This window comes from Anser anser (genome assembly GCF_964211835.1).
Source record: "Anser anser genome assembly, chromosome: 10".
In the NCBI taxonomy this organism is placed as follows: domain Eukaryota; kingdom Metazoa; phylum Chordata; class Aves; order Anseriformes; family Anatidae; genus Anser; species Anser anser.
Genome location: NC_139730.1, coordinates 25798170 through 25811162, shown reverse-complemented (window position 1 = coordinate 25811162; position 12993 = coordinate 25798170). Strand labels below are relative to the sequence as shown.

General features: G+C 38.8%; 1 pseudogene across 1 annotated transcript; it reads left to right on the top strand.

The window, feature by feature from the left end:
* The first annotated feature begins 726 nt into the window (after nucleotides 1-726).
* Nucleotides 727-11306, top strand: LOC310904805 (ubiquitin carboxyl-terminal hydrolase 42-like; annotated as a pseudogene). Its single transcript has 16 exons — nucleotides 727-1067; nucleotides 1775-1975; nucleotides 3064-3174; nucleotides 3335-3437; nucleotides 3601-3668; nucleotides 3825-3895; nucleotides 4430-4512; nucleotides 5742-5853; nucleotides 6214-6354; nucleotides 6548-6648; nucleotides 7109-7250; nucleotides 7930-8639; nucleotides 9010-9098; nucleotides 9270-9273; nucleotides 9503-10527; nucleotides 11026-11306. The product of its transcript is annotated as a ubiquitin carboxyl-terminal hydrolase 42-like (transcript).
* The last annotated feature ends 1687 nt before the right edge of the window (nucleotides 11307-12993 follow it).

Genomic DNA, 12993 nt, shown 5'->3' with positions numbered 1-12993 from the left:
TTTCCTGGCTTGGGTGCTGCTTTATTCTTTAACGGAGCTTCAGGTTTAAAGGTTAAACTCAGTTCTGTCAAGGTTAAACTCAGTTTCGTGAATGGCATCTTGGACAAAATCTTAAGCTGTGATTGACTCTCTGCTTAACAGAGGCCAAACGTGTACCTACTGAGAAGCAGGTCATAGGTGATAAGCCCTCACAAATTAACTTGCTATCACAAAGTGACGCCCAGAAAAAGTGTATTCAAAAGCTAGGCTCATTATAGAATCACAACCAAGCCATCATGACTGGTGCAGTAGACAGTGAGGTAGAGGGTGAGCCCTGGAAAGACAGAAGTAAAGTAGCAGCGAAATGCAGGTACCTTTGTGCACACGAAGCAGAAAAGCGCAGGCAGTAAAGTAATAGTGCTCCATTACTAGCGTGAGCAACAATTATATATAAATCGCAACCATTATCTATTAGATAATAGGTAATAATTAATAGATAATTGCAAAGCTCCTAAAATGCAATAAATAACTGATTCCCCTCAGAGAATGTCATTTGCATTTTTATATTAAAAAGACTCCAGAGTTGTAATGGATTAAAATCCTACGAAAGTGAAAGAAATGGCATCAGCCACTAGTTCTGCAGAAGCTAAAAGTAATACTGATAGAGTTTTGATGGAAATTTTTCCTTTGTGTGTTTAGTTTGGGGATTCCTTTTAAATCATTCATACCAGCAAGTTAGTTCTTCAAGGCCGTTTCTTTGAGATTAAGTGACAGGACTTCTACTACTCTTTTCTTCTTGGAATGCTTCTTGGTATTCTTACGTCAGCCAGAACATTTGTCTCTGTCGCAGATGAGAACAATGACCATAGTTAACAAGCCCAAATCTTCAAAGTCTAAAAAGCCATCTTCAAGGCGGTCTGGCAAATCCAAGAAACCGAGTACTAAAAAACTGATGTCACGCACCGCAAACTGGGGCCGGATACCACCTGCAGAAGATTCAAGCCAAGTCTCTGTGGCCCAAGGATGTGGAGGTGCTATTTATTGTAGATCCTCTGAAAAATCTAAGCCTTTTGCCCAAAGAGATCTAAGTAAGTGTGCGCTTTATCCTGCCTCCGTTTTCTTCAAAACAAAAGTAGAAAGTGGTAGTTCTTGCTTGTTGCACTGATAGAGAACGGGACTACTGTGAATAAAGACTTCCAAAGCGATTCTCCTAAGGCAACTGAAGTGACTGACGTTACAGAAATTAATTTTGATATATTTACAGTCGACAGAGAAATGTGGGGAGCATTTTGTAATGCACTGATTCATCCATATCTTTTCTGTTTTGCAAAGAAAAGTGTTTGATTGTTGCTATTCACAGGTTCCATTATTCACAGGTTTTTGAATGTTAAGATTGCTCAGGAAAAGATCTGATATTTGTAGGGGTACCGTCATTCCTAGTTATTTGTTTTTACATTGTCCTTGCATTTATTACCATATAATTTCAAGTCTAAGTTTGTGGTTGAAGTTATAATAAGGAAAAAAGCATATAATAAGGAAGAAATTAAAATGGTTGACTAAACTTTTTTTTCCCAAAACGTTGTGTTGACCAGCCAATTTGAAGATGGCGGTATTAAAGGTGTCTGCAATAAGTTTTTCTGTTTTGGATTGTAGCTAGTTCCTCTAGGTGCTCCCGCAGAATAGTATTTTTACTATGCCTATATATACTTTATATATTCACTATACCTATATATACTTAATACCTTTCTTAGAAACAAACAAACAAAATCTCTTTTTAAATATAACTTTCTTGCAGTTGTTAATGATGGAATTGCTCCGCCACAAAGGATTCTTTTTCCACCTGAGAAGATACGTATGGATTGGCAAGAAACACAAAGTGTTGGAGTTGGCCTGTACAATCTTGGCAACACGTGTTTTCTTAATGCTACTCTACAGTGTTTGACCTACACCCCCCCACTTGCCAATTACATGCTTTCTCTTGAGCACAGCCAGTCATGTGAGTACTTTCTAACAGTATTTTAAATCTGTTGGATAGCTGTGAAGGTGAAAGAACAGCAGTGATTCTGTGAGACAAACTTACTTGCCTGATTTTACCTGTAGACGCTGGCTTTGAGCATTGTATTAGCAGTGGGCTCGGAATAGCATATGGAGTGCGTTTAATGCACCATGTGTTTTTTTTGTTTGTTTGTTTGTTTGTTTTTTTAAAAGGATCTTTTCTTGCTTCATGGGAATAATGAAGTGCATTGGACAGTAATGCATTTAATGAACATTTGGCATTTGGGCTATTTGGGCTTCCTGCTGCTAGAAAGGCAATAAAATTTAGGATGTTGGCATCATAGGTCTTTAGTCTGCACAGACGAGGTTCCATAATGCACTACAATAAATGGTCTGTTCGTTGTTGAACCAATTAAAAAAAAAAAAAAAAAAAAAAAAAACCTAGAAAGCAATATGAGCTGTTATGAACACGACTAGATTTTTTTGTGGGACTGTATTAAAATCTAGACTGATTTTGTCCTAAATAAAATGTTGTACTATAAAGTAAATGTTGTACTAAACCTGTATGCTTTTTAGGCTGGTATCTTTGTATCGATACCTAGAAATTTAACTGTTTTCTTCCTGTATATAGAAATCGTTTCAGTTGAGAATCCTGTTGAAAAAAGGAGGGCAGAAGTACTATTACATACATTACTGTAATTTTTCCTTTTTCCCAAAGGACTCGTAGCTCTGTATCATGAAGCTCACCTGACAGCACTGTGCTGAAAATAACCCACGTTCTCTTAATGCTGTATCATCAAGGTCAAATATTCTTTCCTCATACATTTTGCAACCTGTGGAGTTCACATTCCTGTCAGCCTTTACAAACGTGACTTTGCAGTAGTCTTTTAGATTTCTCATCACAAAATGCACTTGAATACAGGCTTAATGGATATTTTTATTCTATAAAGTTGTGTGAAATGAAATGTTAGGAGACTGTTGGGACAAGGAGAGTGGATATTGTATCTATAGTTTAAATGTTACTTATATGTTTGTTTGTAGTTATGTCTGTTTCGCTAGACTGGGATGCTTTCTTCTTTCACTCTTCAGGTCGTGAACAAGATTTTTGCATGATGTGCACGATGGAGACTCACATTAACCAGGCCCTGCGTTGCACTGTTGATGCCATCGAGCCTACGCGTGTTATCAATAATCTCAGTCGTAAGTGGCTTCAGATGTGTTTCTTTTTCAGCATCTTGTAATCTTCAAATAATTATTTGATGTGTATAAATGGTTTTAACACTGTAAAGAAGAGAGATTTTAGAAACAGGAGAATTACTTCATTTTTAAATGAGGTGAATACTATCATCTTCTTATTTAGGAATAGGACAACATTTCCGTTTTGGCAGTCAAGAAGACGCACACGAGTTCTTGCGCTATACTGTTGATGCTATGCAGGAAGCGTGCTTGAATGGAAGCACCAAGTAAGCATAAACAAATTCACTTTTATACGTTCTCTAGCACCTTTTAGGCCTTTATTTACTATCAAAACTGAAAGTCTAGGTCATCCTTGGTTTTCATAAAACTCTTTGAAGAGTTAACTGTGTGCCTTAAATCTTCTGAGGTCTGATTATAATTTATTTCCAGATTGGACAGATCTTCTCAAGCTACCACCATCATTCATCAAATATTTGGAGGATTTCTAAGATCAAGAGGTACTTTTAAAAATATTCCTGTCCTTAGAACTGATCTGTGTCTTTTGTCGGTAGTAAAGCAGTCTGTAGTTTGTCTGAAGTAGTATCTATCGACAACTTGAATGTGGACAGTTAGTCTCCTTCACGTGTTGTTAAGCATTTATATTTTGCTTCCAGTGAAGTGCTTGAATTGCAAAGCAGTTTCGGATACGTATGAGGCATTTCTTGATATCACTTTGGATGTAAAGGTAGGAGGTTTTGTAAATATAATTCATGATGTTTAAGTACATGTATAACTTTCTAAATTAAACTTGTTTAACTTAAAAAACCAAACCACGTACAATGTTAAAATATAAGAGCTTGGTGGTGGTTAGAAAGTGGATTGGACTTTGTCCTTCTGTGGAACCCCTGTAAATAGTCTCCACGTCTGCATTGGGTTTAAGGGGAAAGAATTTTATTGCTGCGCAAAGTATAATACTGTCACACTTCTTTGTTGTTCTACCTCAATATACGTCTAATTGTTAGACTGTTGGATTTGTTGCCAGTATTGATGACAAAGCACACTATAGATGCTGTCTGCGTTACTGGAAAATGATTTGTTTCAAAGTAGAATGACTTCCAGGTGAGGTAAACGCTGAGCATGCTCTTTCTGCCTCCTTCTTGACAGTGCTCATAGTAGATCGCTTAAGTATGTGTTAGTCAGGTTCTCTTATAAACTCCTAGTGCGTCTCTGGAATTTTGAATTTACAGTGACTTTACGCTCTTCTCTCTCGCTCCTCTAGGCGGTTTCATCTGTTACCAGAGCTCTAGAACTATTTGTGAAACCTGAAGAGCTGGATGGAGAGAATTGCTATAAATGTAGCGAGTAAGATTATTACTAATTATGTCTTAATACTAGATATTAGTTTTATATATTACATGACTTAGAGCGTAAGTTATCCTTTAACTTCATTTAGAAATAAGGAGACGCAGCATTGTTGTTGTTGTTGTTGCTTCATTTTCTAGTAGTGGTGAGCTGAAGCAAGGAGCTATGGAGAATGATTTGGAGTGGAAGGCAGCAGCAGGTTGCTGCAGGTCCTAGCGTTCACTGTGAAACAAAGTTAGATTGAGTGTCAGGGAATGTGAGCTGGCTCTGTGGTAATGAATGTTAGCAGCCTGTGCTGGCTCACTAAACAGCGTCTTGCACAGCTCTTGAACTGTGAAACCTGTCGATGTGGACTAATGTCCGAAATGAGCTCCCTTAAGCCTAACCCGTGCACAGGGAAAGCCTGTTGAGTTCAGGCGCTCTCTGTGCTGATCAATATGTAAGATGTTTCTACGTATGTGAGAAACAATTGAACATTTGCATAAGATGGTTTGGCAAAACAAGCTGTTAGTCAAACATCCCCTCAGAAAAGCACAGAGTGCCCGGCTCAGTTCTGTAGAATTCATGCCTGACCCCTCTAAATGAAAAATGCAGTATCCACTTCTTGTTGTTGGATACTAAGGAAATTAGGGTGTCGAATCAAGAGCGTCCAATAGGTTATTAAAGCAATTTAATCCCAGGTTCGTCTTGGCCTGCGGATCCTAGAAAGCAACATGCAGCGTATTCAGGATTCTCATAAGTGATGTCTGAGGAAGAGAAAGAACTGTAATAGCACCTCACATCTGAATTGCATGGTCCTTCCTTAATGTGCTCTTTGAGGTGTGATCGGTTCAGTCACACTTAAAGCCAGAATTTTCCGTCTTTTTGTGAGTTTAAAAGGAAAGGCCTTGCACATGTACAGTACTTTTTCCATTGCTGATAACTGTTATTAGTCTTATATATAACTCATTTTTACTATTTTTTGTTTATATTTTATAACTCCCTGGTAATACGCTTTCGTGAGAGATTCCTGTTCCCGCTATGCTCTGAGTTGTTGGTAAAACTTACCTTCTTCTCTGTATTAACAAACGTGACATGCAGTGCATGGGTTTATGAAAAGAAAAAACCAAACATATGATGCAAGTAAATATCATTCAAATAGCATAAGCATGCATGAGACATTAAAACGAGTTTGTTTTGGGGGCAAAAAAGATGATGCTTTCAAACACTTGTCTCTGCTTGTTTTTAAGGTGTAAAAAGATGGTTCCTGCATCCAAGAGATTTACCATACACCGTTCTTCCAACGTTCTCACAATATCACTGAAAAGATTTGCAGATTTCACAGGTGGAAAGATCAACAAGGTATATTTCCCGCTGTAATGCAACTTTGTCATCATGTAATGGGACATCCCCCAAAGCTGAAAGTTGTTAATATTTTCAGACAATAATTGTAGACTAACGACTATGGCTTATTCTTTCTCTTAATATCAGTAAAGTTCCTGCTTGACAAGAAGCATATACTTTCCTCTGAGAAGGCTAATTCATCAGAAAACAGTTGTCTGCAACTTCTAGTATTAAACGTCGCTTATGGGAAGACTTATTTTTAGTGAATCAAGAGATATATTCATATAATTCCAGTCTCTGTTTTTTGGAAGTGTTTTTCTCTGGCTAGTCCGCGAAGTACTCTGATATAATTTTTCTATCTTCTTGGTCTCTCTTTAGGAAGTAAAATATCCTGAGTATTTGGACCTCCGAGCCTACATGTCTCAATCAAGTGGAGAACCACTCCTCTATGCCTTATATGCGGTGCTGGTGCATCATGGTATCAACTGTCGCTCAGGACACTATGTATGCTACATAAAGGTAGAAGTCAACATCATTTCTAACAGGGTAAAGGTTGTGCTGGCAAACCAGTTCAAGTGTTACTAGTAGTACTGTTTCTAGGGAAAAAGATTTCATTATATGTTTATTTGACACGTGTGTATTTTATTGCTATCTGTGATTTCATTTGGAAAACATGCAATTCATCTAAAGATATCGTTGTCTTTATTTGCAGGCTGGTAATGGACTTTGGTATCAGATGAATGATGCAAAAGTAGTCCGTACTGACATTAAAAGAGTTCTTGGTCAGCAAGCTTACTTACTTTTTTATATCAGGTAATAACAAGTATTCAAATGTGTTCAGAAGAGATTTACTCTCCTGTTATTGATACTTTTCTTTTTGCAAGTGTTTTTCTTTCTCTCCCAGGAAAAGATGATTATTTCTCTAATTCAGTTCTGTCTAACCTGAAATTCTCTGTCATTTATTATCTTTTGTTGCTTGGCCTTAAACTGCAGCACTTGTGTAAATTGCTGTATATGTGTTATCTGTAGCTGGCTAATTTAGAGAAGGAGAGAAATGAAGGCCATCTGTGGTGTAAGAATGAATTATTGCTCTGAAAGTGATAGTCATAGTAGGAAGACTGTTACCTACTTTTCAGTTTGTAGTCTTGGCTAAGTCTTCTGTAGAGAAGGCTTCCATATCGTATGAACTGTTCCTATAAAATTATAGGATGGGATTTAATCCAAGAGTAGGCCGAAAGAAAAACTAAACTGAGATCACTGCTCTTTTCTGAAGGCGCTATGATTTGACGCTCGGAGAACGTGCTTTTTACTTAGCAGCACCGTCTTATCCCTGTTCATTCCCCCCTGGTCAGCGGGGGGCTAACAGTAAGCAGGCTGGATTTCTGGGACCACGACTTCCTCCTCATATGATTAAGGTAATTTAGGGAAGCGGGAGGGCAGATAATGGCACCAAACGGACAGTGGGTTTGGGGTTTGGTGTGGGGTTTTTTGTTTGGTTTTTGGCATCTTTGTTTTGTTTTCCTTCCCACGCTGCAGCTGTCTTCACAGCCCTCATGCTACAGCCAGAGTCATTCAAACAGTGGTTACTGCTGAATTGCGCAGCCATGCGACTCCATTGTTTATACCTCCTAGACAGCTTTGTAAAGCACAGAGAGCTACGCTCTTTGACAATTTAAGTAGAGTGTACTAATCCTCGAATCATTTAAAAGAGGACTTGTTTTTCCTATCGACGTCACTTTAGCTAAGACAGGGAAACCAAATTGTCTTATTCCTGAGCACCAGAACAATTATTCCAGGCTTTTTGGGGTATGTTTAAAGGGGAAACTAAATATATTTGGGAATAGCTTTAGGCAATGTTAAGTTGTTTGGATGGTTTTCAAAAATGATGTTAATTTGATATCAATATGCAGTAAACCAAAAGCAGGAATTAAATACACTTATGGGACTTGCATTTATCTTTTAAGGGCAGTGTTTTTTGCTTTTTAGGTGTTAAGACCATTTGTAGAAATACTTAGTAGGAGAATGACATGTTTAAAAATGTTAAATGGAGTGTTTGCATTAACCCGTCTTGCAATTTCTTCTTTTTAAATACAGAATTCAAGTCGTTTAAATGGAAATGGATCCATAAAAGAGGATGCAAATACCACTGGTGTCACCCTAAAAAGGCCATCTTCAGCACCACCAATGGCCTGTGTTCAAGAACAGGCGATTACCAGGCCTTCAATTACTGATACGTCAAAAAACCAGAAGATCACCATCAGTATTCACAATAAATTGCCTGCTCGTCAGACTGTGTCACAGCCTGACTGTCTTAGCAGTGCTGTGGAGGATGAAGATCTCTACAAGGCTGTTCCTTCATCCACAATCACAAATTCGGTAAAGCAAATGAAGCAAATACAAATACAAAAAAAAAAAAAAAAGAGTTTCTGCTGAAATTTTTGTGGAGCCAAAGGTGAATGGAAATCCTAAACTCAGCTCTGATAACACAGTCCCTTACGGTGCAGAATCTTCAGGAAAATCTGAGGAGGAGTCAAAGGGCTTATTTAAAAGGAATTGCAATGCAATGTGGAATTTTGGTTGGAAAGGTAGTCCGTACATCGCAGAATTCCCATTCTTCCTGTCAGAATGCTGATGAAGGAAGATCCCAGCATGAGCTGCCAAACACTGATTCACTGAATGGTGCTATTAGTTTAGTTCATGAATCTAAAGAAAACGGACTGAAACTTGATGATTCCACTTGCCAAGTTGAACCTGTTAAACCTTGTGAGATGTTCGTTTCTAAAACAAACGGATTGCTTGAAACATAGTAGTTTGCTCCATCGAGAATTTCTCACCCACGATGTATTCGGGAGTGTTTATCATGTTCCTAATTCAGGCGAAATGCTGAGAAAACACAGCACAAATTTGATCGTAACCCTTTGTGATATTATGCCATTAGAATTTGCAGAGCTGAGCTGACATTAGAACTTGTCAGCTTAAGCTGAGCTGAGATAAAAATTCTTAAGTTTCATAAAGTAGATTTTGGGAGGTGAGTTGGCGTTATCTTTGAAGTGTAGATAATGCATACAACACAAAGCGATCTTGCTTAGCATTTAATGTAGAAATTCTGAGAAGACTAGTCCTCAGCACAAATGGTATTTTTTCTGTCTGCTGACTTGTGCGTTTTAGTTGCAGATGCCTGGAGCTATGCCTCCAGTCCCTCGAGAAGTCATCATGGAATCCCTCACGGCCAGCCAGCTGAACAGCTTGTCAGAGGAAAGAAGGTAAAATGAGCACAGTCTGATTAAGACAAGATTTTATGGAAGTTCATTGCGGTTTTATCTGTCTACTAATACTATTTAATGGAAGGATTTAAATCAGTAGAATTCCGTACTGTATGGCCAGTGTTGCGAACAGAACTAATGATCGACACTGTGCATAGCACTCTGATGCAGGCTGGTGCCTCGCGGAGAACTTGTGTTTCTTCATAGAATGTTTTTCCATTTTTCTCCATTATCTGGAGAAACATTGGCTGTTCCCCCGTCGCCCCCACCCCTTTTTTCTCAGAGCAGCAGGTGGAGGGAGACGGAAACGTGTTTTTATTTTGTGCAGTGTCCCGGGACCTCCGAAATCTACTGAGAATGATGAATACCTTGAACAGTACCAATGTGATGACCGTGGAGACAAGGAGAAACCAAGAAGATCAAAAGAACATGAACTGATTTCAGAAGAAAATGTTTTCTACATCAAAGAGTCTTCTGAGACTGGTGAGAAATTGCGGCAAACTTCCCCTCTAAAGTCTGACAGTGAATGTAGTTCTAAAAACCTTTCCTCCTTAGCTGTTACAGATAGATGCCAAGATACAAAGGACGAGACTAAAAAATCTGACAAAGAGCGTTACCAGAGAAAGAGGGAACATTCTCCTACTGAAGAGAAGGAGAGTCAAAAAGATGGTCATTCCAGCAAGAGAAGGTGCTCTCGGAGTGTGGAAGTTGTTAAGCAAAAGCGTCACAAGCAGGAGTATTGGGAGGGAAGCAGGTACAGATCTTCCCATAGTGAAAGGAACAGCCCTGATAATGGCAGAAGACCAGTAAAATATTCAAAGTACAGATCTCGAAGCAGAGGAAGATCAGAACAAGATAGCGCTAGATATTACCATTCCAAAGGGGAAAGAAGTTGGAGCAGAGAAAGATACTATCAAGATGAACCACGGAAATGGGAAAAATGTAGCTATTACAAGGATTACTATTCACCTCATGCAGCAGGAGACAGTAGAGAGAGAAAGTTCTCTCACGGTGATAAAGACTTTGACAAATTGACTCAGACTTACTCCAGCAGGTCACATAAGCGTTATCATTACAAAAGCAGATGGCCTCACGGTTCCCTCTTGAGAGAGGAAGATGTACATCACTTTAGCACACCCAGAGCAGACTCACATCGTTGCTCAGTAGCTCAGCAACATTCTGGAAAACATTCGCGTGAGAGACATGCACTTCCACCTGTGTCAGCTCATTTGGAGAACTGTCGCCAGAAAAAGGCAAAAGAAGGAAACAGAAAAAGACAATATACTCGTGCAGAAGGTAGTGAAAGTGAAATAGAAAGGCAACGCAGAAAGGTAGAAAAGGAGGTTTTAGGTGGTGAAAACATGAAAAAATATAAGAAGTTCTAGAAGAAAAAGAAGTCTGAAGATAAACAGGGAGAGAAGGATTCCAAGTAAGCAGGGATTCCAGCCTAATCAGCATTTTTTTTCCTAATTCTTTTCTGGGTGCTTCTCATGTTTTGTTTTTTTTTTCATAGTTTCTGAGTTATTTAGATAGCATAATCTGGCTGGGGATCATGACTGGGGATCATTAGGTTGATCAGTGAAGACAGGAAAGGTATTGCTGAATTGTGTCAGAGCACTAGCTTTGGACCACGTAGTTCGAATCACATCTGCACACCATTCTGGATTAGGTTAAAATATTTTTTTTTTTTTACTTGCACATATTCCAGAGCTAACCATTGTTAATGATCTGTGTACCAACCAGGACCTATGGTCCTTCAATCTGAGGGCTTAAGTTTGCTGCATCTAAAGGAAGTTACATGTGCACAAAGTACCACAAAATAGCTGACATGCGGCAAATCATCGCCTGTGGTAAAATAAATAAAGTTTCCTGTATGCAACAAGTGCCACATCTTTTTTTCTCTTTTTAACTTGCATGTTTCTTTCAGACTTTATGATTTGTATTTCTCTGCGCTCCACTTTGACAATGCCAATCGCAAGCGTAACAAAAAGAAGAAAAAGGAGAAACATCAGGAAAGTGAAAGGCTTCTTGGAACACTTAGATCCTCGTTTCCAGAAGAAAACCCGGGAGAAGAAGGAAGAATCCCATCCTCCAGATGGCTCTTTATGCGAGCAATGCAGAAGTGAGGGCAGTAAACAACCTCACAAGGAAGGGAAGCCTTCCAGTGCAGGTGAAAGGAAGAAACATCGCATCCAGCGAGTATATTAAAGGTAAGCGGCTGCAGCATGTTTATGGGATTCCTTTTAGATTAATCTAGAGATTATCTAAAACAGTCTTTAAATGCTTGATGACTGAACAGTCTGCTGGATATCAAAATATGTTTTGAAAAATATGTTTCAAATGTTGTTTTTTCAGCTGTGTGGGGAGAACAAATACAGTGGCTATGAATATTTTGGCTATTATTCAGAACAGCATGTGGAGGGATATGTAAACTATGTAATATGTAAAAATACGTACTATGTAAAAATCCTGCTTTTTTTCTCCTTTTTGTTTTTTTTTTTTGTCTTTTTCTTTTTTTCCCTGCTATTATAGGTTTAAGAATATAGAGGAATGCGCTGATGGAAGCCATGTAAAGAGTCTCCAAATTTGCATTGGGTTTAAGCGGAAAGAATTTTATGTCTGCACAAATTATGATACTGTCAAAACTTCTTTGTTGTTCTACCTCAATATACATCTAATTGTTAGACTGCTGGATTTGTTGCCAGTATTGATGACAAAGCACACTATAGATGCTGTCTGCGTTACTGGAAAATGATTTGTTTCAAAGTAAAATGACTTCCAGGTGAGGTAAACGCTGAGCATGCTCTTTCTGCCTCCTTCTTGACAGTGCTCATAGTAGATCGCTTAAGTATGTATTAGTCAGGTTCTCTTATAAACTCCTAGTGCGTCTCTGGAATTTTGAATTTACAGTGACTTTACGCTCTTCTCTCTCGCTCCTCTAGGCGGTTTCATCTGTTACCAGAGCTCTAGAACTATTTGTGAAACCTGAAGAGCTGGATGGAGAGAATTGCTACAAATGTAGCGAGTGAGATTATTAACTAATTATGTCTTAATGCTAGATATTAGTTTTATGTATTGCATGACTTAGAGCATAAGTTATCTTTTAACTTCATTTAGAAATAAGGAGACGCAGCTTCGTTGTTGTTGTTGTTGCTTCATTTTGTTTAAACAACTGGTGCACGGAAATAATCCCAAACTTGAAAACGTTACATCTGTTTTGGAAATCTAAGAAGAGTGGCTATTAGCTGATATTGGACTTTTCTCGTAGCATTGTCTGCACCATGGCTTGTCAAGCTTCCTAGGCGTGTAGCTGCATGCTGAAATATTCATATTGGCAGAAGTGAAAAGACATGCCCAGTAAGTAGTGGTGAGCTGAAGCAAGGAGCTGTGGAGAATGATTTGGAGTGGAAGGCAGCAGCAGGTTGCTGCAGGTCCTAGCGTTCACTGTGAAACAAAGTTAGATTGAGTGTCAGGGAATGTGAGCTGGCTCTGTGGTAATGAATGTTAGCAGCCTGTGCTGGCTCACTAAACAGCGTCTTGCACAGCTCTTGAACCGTGAAACCTGTCGATGTGGACTAATGTCCTAAATGAGCTCCCTTAAGCCTAACCCGTGCACAGGGAAAGCCTATTGAGTTCAGGCGCTCTCTGTGCTTATCAATATGTAAGATGTTTCTACGTATGTGAGAAACAATTGAACATTTGCATAAGATGGTTTGGCAAAACAAGCTGTTAGTCAAACATCCCCTCAGAAAAGCACAGAGTGCCCGGCTCAGTTCTGTAGGATTCATGCCTGACCCCTCTAAATGAAAAATGCAGTATCCACTTCTTGTTGTTGGATACTAAGGAAATTAAGGTGTCGAATCAAGAGCGTCCAATAGGTTATTAAAGCAATTTA